Here is a 12,888-nt window from a genome sequence, read left to right on the forward strand (position 1 = left end):
TGTGGGATCCCTCCTCACAGAAGACAGTCCTTCACAAACTTCTCCAATTAGTCCTTCCCGCAGGATGCAATCCTTACCCATCAAATTTCTCCAGTGCGGGCTTTTGTCACAGAGTCATGGCTTCTTAGGACGCTGCCACCTGCTTTGGCATGGGGTTCTCCATATACTTCACATGCAACTCTGGTTTGTCTTCAATTTCGTCATCAGTCTCCAGCACTGTGGGGAGTCCTCCCCACACAGAAAATCTACGACCTCCCTTAGGCACAGGCATCTCTGCTCCAGTGTGGGATCGTCCACAGGCTGCAGGTGGAACTCTGCTCCACCGTTAATGTCCACGGGCGGCAGGGGGGCCGCTGCTGTCTCACCACGGGCTGCAGGGGAATCCCAGCTCCGGCACCTCCTCTTGCTCCATCTTCACTGACTCTGTGTCTGTGTGGCCATTTCTCTTGGGTCTCAGCCCTCTCCCTGCTGCAGCCATGCCAGGTGCCACGAACCTCGGCAGTCCCGGCAGGATGAGTTCCGTCCAGCAGGCACCCTGGGAGCGGGGTGCTTTGGGGCGCTCCAGGCTGCACCATGGCCATCTCCAGTCGTGTGGCAGCAGCCCAGCGTGGGCAGCTGCCCACCCAGGAGGCTGGGAAGGGAGGCCAGTCTCCTCCTCTTCTTCCCCTCTCTCTTCCCTGCAGGTCCCACACCACTTAGGTTCCTTTGTCCCCATCTTAAACAGGGCATTCACAGAGGCGCTGACTGGCTCAGCCCTAGCCAGAGGGAAGGGGGATCCAACCTGGCCAGAGGCCAGTCCAAGAGGTTTTAAAGCCCAGGAAGCTTCTCACATCTCCTTACAGGGGCATCTCTGCAGCCCTCCCCTGCTACCAAAACCCCACTACACAAATCCAGCACAAGCCGTTTGCTGAGAAAAATTAATACAACCAGCTACTGTTGTTACACACGAGCTACCACACAGCCATTAAGCTTTAATGTTTTGGAGTTCCTAGAGACTCAGATGTTGCACTATGAAGACATACTTTAGTCTCCCAAGTAATCTAATTTTTCTACCTGTGACTTTTTAAAAAGTCCAGGATCTACTTTGTATGTAAACAATCTTCCAGGTGATTATTGTTCATATATGTAGATGCATGTCCTGGTTTTAGCTGGGACAGAGTTAGCTCTTCTTTTTAGCAGCTAGAAGAGCTCTGTGTTTTGGTTTTACTCAAAGGCTCGCTCTAAGAATGTTGATAGCAAGCTGATGTTTGTGGTTGGACGTGAGACTCCAAGGACTTTTCAGTGTGCCGGAGTGCAGAAGCACGGCGGGATAAGGGGGGAGCATAGCCGGGAAAAGAGGGACACGATTCCCCTTGTGATTTGTGGTGGAACTTAAGATTGAGGGCCAAACGGGCCAATTAGTATTCCATATCATGCAGCATCATGCTCAGTATAAAACTGGAGGACAGCCGGGAAGAAGGGCTTTTTCTGCGCTTTGGCTCTTTCGCCTCTTTTGTGCTTCTGCGCTTTGGCTCTATTGCCTTTTTTTCTCTCTCTCCCAGTACTCCCACTCTCAGAGTACTATCTCTCTCTCCCCCTCTCTATTTCGGCGCTTCGCATTCGTCTGGGATTGCAGCTTCGGGACGAGACAGGCTTCGCATAAGAGGGGATGGTGACCATCTACACTGTGTATTAAATCATCTGAATTAAATTGTTCTTATCTCAACCCACGGGTTTCCCGTTTATCCTTTAATTCTCTCCCTCATCCCTGGGGCTGGGGGAGGGTGAGTGAACAACTCGGGGGCGGGGAGGGTTGGTTGCCGGAGCGGCCTAACCCACAACAATGCAAATAGACAGTAAGCCAGCATTTAAACTGATTTCTGAAGTCATTTCTCCCCAGGATCTAGGTTAGGTAAGGACATGATGGTCCCCTTCGACTCCATCCTCAGGTTTTCCTCTGTAGAGAGCAGAATCTAGGAACAGGCAAAAGCATGGACGTCACAAGGAGTTGGGATGTTGGCAAGAAAACAACTACCTCTTCTGCTTAAAAGCACACCTGAATGCTTTAATTAGGCTGTGTAAATGTATTGCCATGGACAGCAGCAGAAGCCAAGTTGTGTTTGCATAGTTGGCAGACATTTCATTGCAAGAAAGAATTTGTGGAATAGTGTATTATGAGATACAATATTTTAGGCAATCCTTCTTGGGAAATTATGTAGTCATGCCTTAAGAATGTGTTGTATGAAAGATTGATGCTTTTTAAAAGGCACGAGTAGTTGTTGGTCATCAACTGAATCTTCAAAGATCTGTCCCCCAGTATTGTCTGTCTACACCTAATAGAAGTAAAAGAAACTTGGCAATTCAGTTTTATATGTCTTTTACCGTATGGGCGTTGAAACACAGCAGAAAACTGCGTGTATGTCTTTTCATTCTCTCAGTTCTGAAAAGCCACCACTCAAATGAGTTTAAAATACATTTAGTAAAAGAAAAAAATGTGGCGTTTTTTTAATAACTACATATTTGGCTGTGCTTCAAGCAGATGCAAATTAAGCAGCCAATTTATAAACCCTGCCACAAGTGGTTTTTTAAGGGAAACTAACCCATTCGGAATACACTCACACTGCTCACTGTTATAAACTTTCTGAACATAAATTATTCAGAAACATTAGGACATTAATGTAATTTAACACTTCATGTGACTGCATGAACGTAGTGCTCTGGGCTTTAGAAAACGTGATATGAGAACAAAATGGATTATGACAGAGTTCATGTCTGTATTGAAGTTCAAAGGATTTAATACCATCCTATCAAGGTGAGTATTTTAAAAATAATTTAGTGGTCTTTTGATGGAGATGCTAGGGTCAAATGGTACTAGCGATCTTTCTTTCCATTTAATGCTGTCATGATAGAGTCAGTGTGATATACTGAAGGATTTGTCCAGTGATGAATGAAAGTTCTAGAAATTGGAGAAACTCTTGTGCTGTCCTTCGTAACTTGTTAAAAATAATACCAGTAATAATAATAAAGCTCATTGAAATGTTCTTTTCAGAGGCTCACGGTGGTAGGCTATGTAAGTGAAATATTATCCAAGGCTATGATCTCTGGGCTTGAGTCTAAACTCTTAATGATCAAAGGTAATGGTAGAACAAGCTGATTAAAGATCAGCCCCAGAACCAGAGGAAGCCTCATCCCAGACCCCTCTCATCGAATTTCATCATTCACAACTTTTCTGTAACTCCAGTAAGACATAGGGCCCGTACTTCAAATGTGCTTTTATTTTACTCTCTAGGTAACAATCTGTTTCTATTTATACTACTTTAACAAAGCAATTATTTGTCACTTATTTCTTCAAAACTATTCTGTATAATTAAATGCTGTTTGATCTTTTATGCATTAATTTGCATTTCTTGTTATGTGTCTTGCAATAAGTAAGTCAGGTGTAGGGCAAAAGAGAGAATGGTGGAGAAGAGAGGAAACAGAACTCAGTTCCATTCTGTACTGAAAGCATGATATTGTGGCCAGAATCTTGCATTTTGGAGAAGTAACAGTTCCCCTCTTGACTCTGTGAAAACAAAGTCGAGTCCAGTCTTGGAAAAGGAAATAGCATCCCTGTTTTTCCCTTGGAAGGAGATCACACGCTTGTAGCTGTATCACTGTCCTCACTGAGAGGATTTGGGGGTAATCTGCACAGTGTTCTCTTTTTTCCTCTTTAAGTAGCAAAAAAAGTTCACAAAATTGGAACAGCACAAGCAAATTTAAAGAAAAATTATAAATCTATGTTACTTCTGCTATGTTCTTCTTCAGCTTGCAGCTCTACCTACAAGGACCAGGGATTCTCTACCTGAAATATAACTCAAACACCTGGAATCTCAGCAGGTTGCAATGAACCCAGAAATACTAAAGATAGCTATAGCTCCTATATGTCTTTCAGCAATTCTAATTAATCTCCCCAGTGGAACGATTTCAAAGCTGCTCCAGTAATTCAGGTGATATTTATAAGGCCTAAGAAAGTTGTACTCTGAAGGGATTCGTTAATTATGGAGCATAACTTCATCAGTTTTTGCCTGATGTGCAATCAACCTGCTATTTATCATGCCCTTAATTTTATGGCATGTTAGACTGCTACATAGTCTTAAATAGTGTGTGCCTAAGTAATGCTCCCTGATTTCATCAACACACATGAGTTACTCCTTCTGGCACGTTTCTTTCATTATCAGTGCACCAATATTGTTCAGGTGTGGTACATAAAAAGCATTTTTTTTCCTTGACACAGAAATCATAGCCTTAACTTGTGATGTATAACTACTGGCGAGGTGCTTAAATAAAAAATGAGACTGCAGTCCCATGACAAAAGACCAGCCAAAATACATGCAGGTCACACCTGTTTCATTTCCACAGCTGTATAAATTTGATTTGCCACAAAGCTGGTTAATTATTTTGGTCATTGAATCAGTCTTGTCAGGAAAGTGGAGAATATTAAACAAGGACATTGATAAGCTTGGGATGTGCCCGTGTGAAAGAGTAATTAGCTTGATGCATGTTTTAATCAAAATTGAATGCACGTGGTCTTTGCCAGATATTACTTCTGCTCTTCCACAGAAGAAATATGTTTCTTCAAAAATTTTAATTCTAAACTCCTTTAAGAAATGTAATTTTAGTGTTTGCCATGATCCTGATAAGTGTTGCTATTAAGTTTCTGATTGAAATATAACTGTGAGTCTACTGGATTTAGGAACTCAAATCTGTGACACTTCTTAAAACTGTCAAGCCCTGGATGTATATGGTGAAGTTCGTGAGTAACACTGAAGCTCACGTGCTAAACCCATCAGCATTAGCCAAAAAAGCAAAAGGCTAATCTGCATGACAAACAATCCACATAAATACAGTTTAATCCCTCTCTGCTTGAAAAAACAATCATATGTAATATTCTTAATCTTTTAAAATTGTTAAGTATGAAATCACTGCTGCTTTTGGGGGATGTACCCTGAAATCTGTACATACAGCGCTTAGTCCTAAATTGGTTAGCACCAAGCCAGGCTGTTCAACAAACTGACACCCAGAGGTTAGGTGTCAGTGAAGTTTGACTATAACCACTGTGATTACTAAAATTTCAGTTCCATACTTTCAGAAGTTTGTATGGATTTTGAGAAATTAAATTGTAGATTTGTTTTAAAAGCAAAACACGTTTGTGTTAATGCGAAAGATGATCAGAAATGTTCTTTTTGTTGTATGCATCTTGAAATGAATTAAGCTATATAGAGATAAATATATCCATCTTTTGTGGCTGATTTATTTTCCAGTTTGTGCCATTTCTAGTTGTAGTGGCTGGTACAAAATCCTGTGAATATATTAATCCCTCTGTATCAGAACTAAGCTGATTGCTAGCTGGGGCTTAAGAAGATATCCCCCTTTGTAGCAGCTGTGTGCTGACAGTATTTATCACCAGAATCCCCGTGCAAGGTGTTTATCGTGGCCCATGTGCTCTCAGGGTAATGCAATTTTTCCCATTTGAACATAGCCACCTATGATAAACACACCCTGTGCAGGAGACGAAATCCTCTCTCGGATCTCCAAGCAGACATGCTCAGATGCTCTTTCTGAACAAATATTCTCCCTCTCTGGAGTTCCAGTGGAGTTCTAAGGACAGAAATTTTTCTGGGGCATGCTGACAGTTTCCATGGGGAGTCCATTTGAGGTAAAGGAGTCACCATTTCAGGAGTAAGGTGTTTACCAGTTCGCCAATGTTTATAAATGGGTGCTCTGGGTCAGCTATCAATTTAATCAGAGACAATGAAGCAGCAAAGGCAAGGAATTTGCTGTGCATATGTCCTTGGATTTGGAAGACCATTTGATTCCTCCTTTGAGAACGTCATTGCACTATTGGGAAGTACTAGAGATGTGAGAGTGGAAGGAGACGGATGAGAAAGTAAGACCAATGCATCACTTCATAACTCAAGTGGGAGAGGGGGGAGCGTTGCTCTCAGTTCACAGGTGGGAGTTGACAGTGGGTCCCCTGTATCCCACACATCAGAGCTTTCCTTTTCCCCAGAGTTCTGCCTTTAGTCAGTGTCATGTTGATGGTCTCAGAAGCTACTTCTGGCTTGCTTAATTCTACCAGCAGAGATCCAAATTACTTAGAAATAACACAGTCATTACATTAGTCATAAAATTTGACACCAGCATGGGAGTCAAACTATGAAAAAGCTTTTTCCTGTCTGTACCATACAATTGTTATTTCTGTGATTAGAAGGCAGATACCTCGTTTAGCAAAGCAACTTGGGTTGAGAGATAAAAGTGCAACACTTTTAATTAATCACCATGCTAGAAATTTGAAATTAGATATAACTGGTTTTGACTGAGAAATTTACTGTGATGTGGCTTTCTTCAAGTTATTTGCATTGGAAGGTTAGATTGCTGGTATATTGCAAATTGTTTGCAATCCTCTTTACAAAATCAAGTGACTTTACAAAATCAAGTTTTCCTGAGGGCAGAATCTATCAATAAAATATTTTCACACGGCTTCAAATTTCTCCCAGCCAATGCTTCATACAGTTGATTGGTTTTGGCTTTTTCTCAGGATCATGATTTTGCAACTATGATGAATTCTTGCTACTTCTTTTTTTTTTTTCTTTCTTGTTTTAAAATTGTATTAGAACAAGTTCAAGAAAAAAATTACCGGTATTTTCTTTTATGATGTTCTTTGCAAATGGCAATACTGGAGGCAAGCAATCAATATTAAAGAAGAGAACTCACTAGTCAAAGCTTTTTATATGGACAATCTTGACAGTGCAAGTCTGTTGGCTCCTTCTTTCCTGAGAGATATGGTTTCTGGCAATATGCACAAAACTGCATAGCTATGGGCAGGAACACAGGGATGCAGAAATTAAAAATCAGGTTAAGATAAAACAAGTGGCATAAATAAGTCACCTATTTTAAAATTGTTATTGCTAAGATCAGTCGATTCCATTTGCATTTTTTGGAAAAAGTAAGTAATCCGTTTACCAAGCAGGATAGCATCCTCTTTTCCTCTTTTACAGGAGGTTTGTCAAGGTATGTATTATATAGTAAATAGGCAAAAGAATTATCATCCTCTCAGTCAAGGTCATATGAGCATTACAACCATGTTACAGCTGATCTAAGTTACCTCAAATGTATCTGGGTATTCTCTGTCCTCTGTAGAAGATCACTTGTCCTCTCTTTCGTTAAATATCCCTATGACGAGTGATTAGCTCAGACTTTCTCTTGTTTCCTTCTCAAAACATCCTATTTTAGGTTCTATGATTTTATTTGTATCTTAAGTCTTTTAGAAATAATTATTTCCTGCAAAAATAGTCAGAGCACTTATTTATTCCAAATTTATATACTTTGCTGGTGATCTTATTGGAGTTAGATGAAGGTAAGTGTTCACTCTGATGAACATGTTTCTAGAAAGACAGGAGACATGATTTTCCTAAATCATCTTAACTTTATTTTCCTTTATATTGAACAGGAAACAGAGATGGATACAAATCTACTACATTCATAGCTAGTGAAATATGCACAAAGGCAGGTACTAAACATGAGAAAATTCATTAACGTAGAGATTTTTCAAGCAAAATTGGAAAAAAATATACAAACTAAGTCCAGATAAAAATCCAAACATTATAATTGTTATGTACAAAGTAAAATATACAATCATTGGATGTATTTATGCAACTATTTCAAAATCTTAGTATCTTCAGTAGTAACACATTCAAGATCACAGTAATTATTCATTTACTGTCAGAAAATTACAGAGCAATATATAATCTGTGACATCTCTCTTATGAGAACATAAGTCATGTTTGGTTTTTGCATGTCAGTGGCTTTATCTTGCAGGATACTAAAAGGAGATCAGCTAGTAAAAGTGCTAAGTCATAGCACAGGGGGCATCCATGCAGTCAGGAGGAACATGCCCAGAGCTCAGCCTGGACGTGATGTAAGTGGGACTGACAGGACTGGGTGCAAAGTGCGGAAAGGAGACATTTAGAAAAAAGCGACACTGGTCAAGTACATTGTATTACTGATCACTAAACTCAGAGCTGCAAAATCCATACTTTAGCACTTACTGACAAATTAAAAGGTTTTTCATGTCTATGTTGAGGATTTTTTGTAGGGGGTTGGCAGGAAATGTCAGTTTATCACAGCATGAGGTGCTGTTGGATATTCATAGCTCGTATGCCTAAGCAGCTGGATATAGCTCAATAATAAAAATATTTATATTGTATTCCTTTCTTTGTTCTTCTGGTATTTTCATCCTCTGTGATTGTTTGCTGTTCCTTTATGTTTCCTGTTACGGAGTTTCTAGAGCATATAGGATAACTCACTGCATTTTCCTTTCTTCCTGATACACTGCTTTCCTCCACTGCTGAGATGGTAGGAAGAAGTAATCATTGTAGTGAATAGGTGTAACTAGTCTTTGGGATTTAGTATAGTACTCACAAATTGGTTTATTGAAGTGCTTGATAAGACCACAGATATGGAAACCACATAAACGCCATTTTTATGTTCGTGAAGGATGATATATTAGATCACACAAGACTAGCTAAATGTGGACTTTTCAGTAAAGTTTGTAGGATCGTTTTGGTCGAATTTATTATCTTGTGCATACAGTAGAGTGGACGAGTCTGCACTTGAACTGCCTCTGTTTCCTGACTGCCTCTATCTCTTCCCACCGCCATTACAGCTTTTAAATCTTGTGACCTATATAGTGGATTTTTTTCCCATTTCTTGGTAGTTAAAGTAACAATATTCTTAATTCTGTGCTAGTTTTACAACTCTACAGACAGTCATTCTTCAGTCGATTACTGTTTCTTTAAGCAGAAGTATTAACACAAGAATAAATGCCTAAACTTGATAAAACCAAGCAACTGCAAAACTCTCTTAGCTAAATTTCAATTTCACAGGTACAAGCATTTTAGATATTAGGAGTAAATGAAGAACCAGTTCTCTTCTTTTGAGCTAATTCTGTTTCTAGTATAACTAAATGACATGCTCCACTGCCCACGCTTCCTATGCCAAATGGATTTTCCCTTCAGCTTTTAAAGTATTAATGTCTGTGATTTCTCAAATGCACATCTATAATTTGGGATTTCTGTTAGTTTCAGTGTGTCATTTGGGAAAACTCTGTCCTTTCCTTTGGTCACCATGGTAAAAATTATTATCTAAGACTGCAGATAATGTAAAAGTATGATCAGGTCAGAATTTAAAGACCAGTGGTGTCAAGATGAGGAAAATAATTACTGTCATCAACAGTCTGCTCACAATTAGAAGGAAAAAAGTGAGCCAGCAGTTCCTTACTCTTTCTTTTTAATCTCTTGTTCACAAGGACTTTTGTTTATTATCTTGTTTCTAATTTTTTTTTTCAAAATGGCAGAATGACTCATATAAGTCGTATGTTAAGAGTCTTGATATTCAAATAAAGACCAGCATTTAACTGCTTATTCTTGAGAACTGTAGAGAAGTGCCTTGAGATTCAGAAATGGACAATAGGAGCAGCTCCACAGACGTCCTTCTTACTCCCAGTGTGGATTGGAAGTTGAGATAAAACAGCACTCATGGCTAGTTGACTTTCTTCTCTACCCATGGTTTGGATTGTTCAGCTCCGACATGGTAACACAGGCTCACTGCAGATATATTTCAGGGACAAAAGCCACTTGGAATTTCTCACAAACCTGTGTTGAACGTATCTGTGCTATCATGTAATGATAGGCACAATAATAAATTTTATTTGCAATATTCAAATTTTTTACAATTATTTTTCCAATTTCATATGGAGTCACAAAGGAAAGAGTGAAGGAATGATAGAATGGTGCTTATCATTTTTTAAATTGTTTTTTAATAGCTTGATAATTTGTCTTTTGGAGTAATTAGTTTAGAGATATGCATACATTATAGATTAAATAATTATAGATCATATTTTCTGATTGCTTAGTAGGTGAAGCCAGTTGGGCAAAAAGAAACAGTGACACTGCCAAAATTATTTTTAGTTTTGACAAAATTGCAGCCTGAATGTAGAGAGATAATTCTGATGCTATAATTTAAAACAGTTTACTGTTTCATATCTTGGTTTTGGATTGTAACTCAGCTCTGGCCATTTCAGTAAAAGAGAGCTGCTGCTGTTGTTGATCGGTGAGAAAAATACTGGGTTTGATACTGAACCATGTCATGCAGTAACAATGCCAATAGGTCAATATTTCAATTATCATTGGAGAAACCTGTATGAAATGTTCCTGGTTGTGTGGGCACACCAACAGTTCCTCGGTGTGTTATCCCCCTGCTGTGACATGGCATGATTCTGCAGGACACAGTGGACACCACGGTGGTGTGTGTGAGCCCACAGGGGCAGGTGGCTGCTTCTGGATGGTCAGAGGTCCACGTGTCTCAAGTGTTTGCATGCAAAAATGGGTGGAGGGGTATGCAAGGTGGAGTCTCATGCATGGCAAGGAGCCAGTGTTTATCTCAAGGTGGCACAATAAATATGATAACTCGAAGCCCAATACAACTTTGCTTATGACAGTCTCAGATACAGCTGTTTCCAGGGCAGCCTGTCAAAGGTGCTCAGTCTTCACAAAACGGATTGCCTGTAAGAAAGCTCGGCTTTTAGGTAGTTTGCTAAGAGAAAAGACCAATTTTTCAGAAGTGATTGGTAAAAAAGGAATCCTGTTCTTGGGAAAAAATAAAAGGAAATGAAGAGTGCGGACATTTGCAGATATATATGTAAGAGAAAGAAGGGGAAAAACATCTGAATTTTGAAAGTAAAGAAAAGCTAAGCTCTTCTAAAATGCAGCTGGTTCAATGGTTCTCTGTTGTTGTTCTTTTTTTTTTTTCAATACTGGAGCATAACTTGATACCTAGATTAGTGACTGAAAGAATTTTTTCCAAAATGCAATCTTTTGGCTATGCTACTCACTAGTTGGCAGTGCTATGTCTTTCCCATTGCTTGTTTGACAGAAGTGTGGATCTTTAGCTTCCTACATCCATTCACAGCACAAGGATTTAAGACTGCAAGCTTCTTGTACAGTTTCTATAGCTGGATAAAATAGTAGCCATTGAAATTAGTAAGCAAACATAAATATAAATATATCTAGTATACAGTAGAATAAAAGATTTTATTATTTTATTTTAAATAAATGACACTGTATATTTAACTTAGACTAAACTTTTAAAAATGAGATATAATTTGTATTTGACCTTTGGATAGAATCCTTTCATTGCTGGGATGACAGTGACTGAGCTATAGAAGTGTCTATATAATCAAAAGGCCTGTGATTCAATTCTCTCCCAGTATCATCCTATATCATAATAGATGGTCATAGTTAGCTTTTAGTAGAACCAGTGAAAGCAAAGACTAGTGAAAGCTCCCATACTACTCTGCAGATGCTGAATTCTGTAAAACTGCAAAATGTTGCTAAATACAGGTTTAAAATTTAAAATATCAATGTTCAAGATATATTGGTACAATAAGTATATCTATGCCTCTAACATGGTAGCTTTTCCAGTGTTTTATGATTTTTATACACTGATTGCTTTTTAAAATTTTTTTCTCAATTTAAAAAGAATTAAACACAATTGAATTCAGCTAAAGATGTGATAGCTAGAATCTTTCCCAGATTAGAAAAACTTGGAACCTGGCAATCTGTGTATGGGGAGGCTTTTCAAATGCAAATGCTCCAAGAGTTAGCTGTCTTGATAATGCATGAAAAATACATTCAGGTATTTGCAAATACAAGATTACATGCACGCACCATAAAACTTCATCATACTCCTCTGTGAAAATCAAGACCTCAGTTTCATCCTTAGAGTCCTAGGGGATGTCTGTGACATGCTAGATAATTTCTGCATCCGCACTGCTGTAATACGCTGTCACACATGCCAGAAAATTTTTCACAGGCAACCCACAGATTCGTATGTGAGCTGCCTGTGAAGCAATCAGAGGTATGGAGAAAGGCAGAACTAAAGCAGGACGTAACCAGTTTGTGAACGTTATGAGACCTGAGTGGAATATTTATATTCTTAATGGGCTGGTCTTAATTCACTTGCCCTCCTGTTCACTGTCTACTATACAGCAGGCTGTATCCCTCTCTGACAGCTGAAGGCAATGTCAATGACAGTACTAATCCCTACTGCGTCTGCCCTCGCTCGTTGCTATGCCATGGCAGCAATACCATTTCAGTTTTGGCTGGCATCCTAGCAGAAAAAAAAAATGTGCAGTGCACCATCCATCACGACCATCCTTGTCCGCATGTGTCACCAGGGGCAGTGCGTCCTGAAGAAGCTGTTGAACCCAAAACTGAGCCACTGCTATCTGCAAGTGGATTTTGTTTACATTTGGGGATAGCCCTTCATATTCAACTGTGTTACCCACCTTCCCAAAACTGCAACATGTATCAGAGAAACAAAACACACAATTTTTAATGTAGAGAGTACAGCCAGACATTAATTATTCTATGTAATAATTTGTGGATATGTTTATTTTGCACGTCTTGGAGAGAGAGATTTATAGACTTTCAATATCTAAGCAGGATTTGGGGAGCTGTGATCTCGTAAGAGCAGTACATTTGAGCACTGTTTTCATTCAGGAGAGGTGACAAATACTAAACTAATGATTTGAATGTAAGTAAAACAAGATGGACCTTTCTGGGTTACTTGCTGCAAACAGAACGACAGTTAGAACAACCTCTATTTCCAGACAAACCTAAATGAATAACTGTACTAAAAGAAAACTTGAATCCACTCCAAATAGTTGTGCATCCTTCCTACATCAGAGCTTGGGAATATCTTGAAGTGAGCATTGGGTTTCTGGGGGGTAACTGATTCTTGATCTTGGCCAGCATCTGCTTATATGAGCTGAAGCTGATAAGAATTTCCATGTTCTGGTTCATCATTTTT

General features: G+C 39.2%; 1 protein-coding gene across 1 annotated transcript in view; it reads left to right on the forward strand.

The window, feature by feature from the left end:
• RALYL (RALY RNA binding protein like) overlaps positions 1–12,888 on the forward strand; it is a 191,243-nt gene that overhangs the window by 105,490 nt on the left and 72,865 nt on the right. The window lies entirely within an intron of this gene.

Source organism: Tauraco erythrolophus, chromosome 3, assembly GCF_009769465.1.
Source record: "Tauraco erythrolophus isolate bTauEry1 chromosome 3, bTauEry1.pri, whole genome shotgun sequence".
Taxonomy (NCBI): domain Eukaryota; kingdom Metazoa; phylum Chordata; class Aves; order Musophagiformes; family Musophagidae; genus Tauraco; species Tauraco erythrolophus.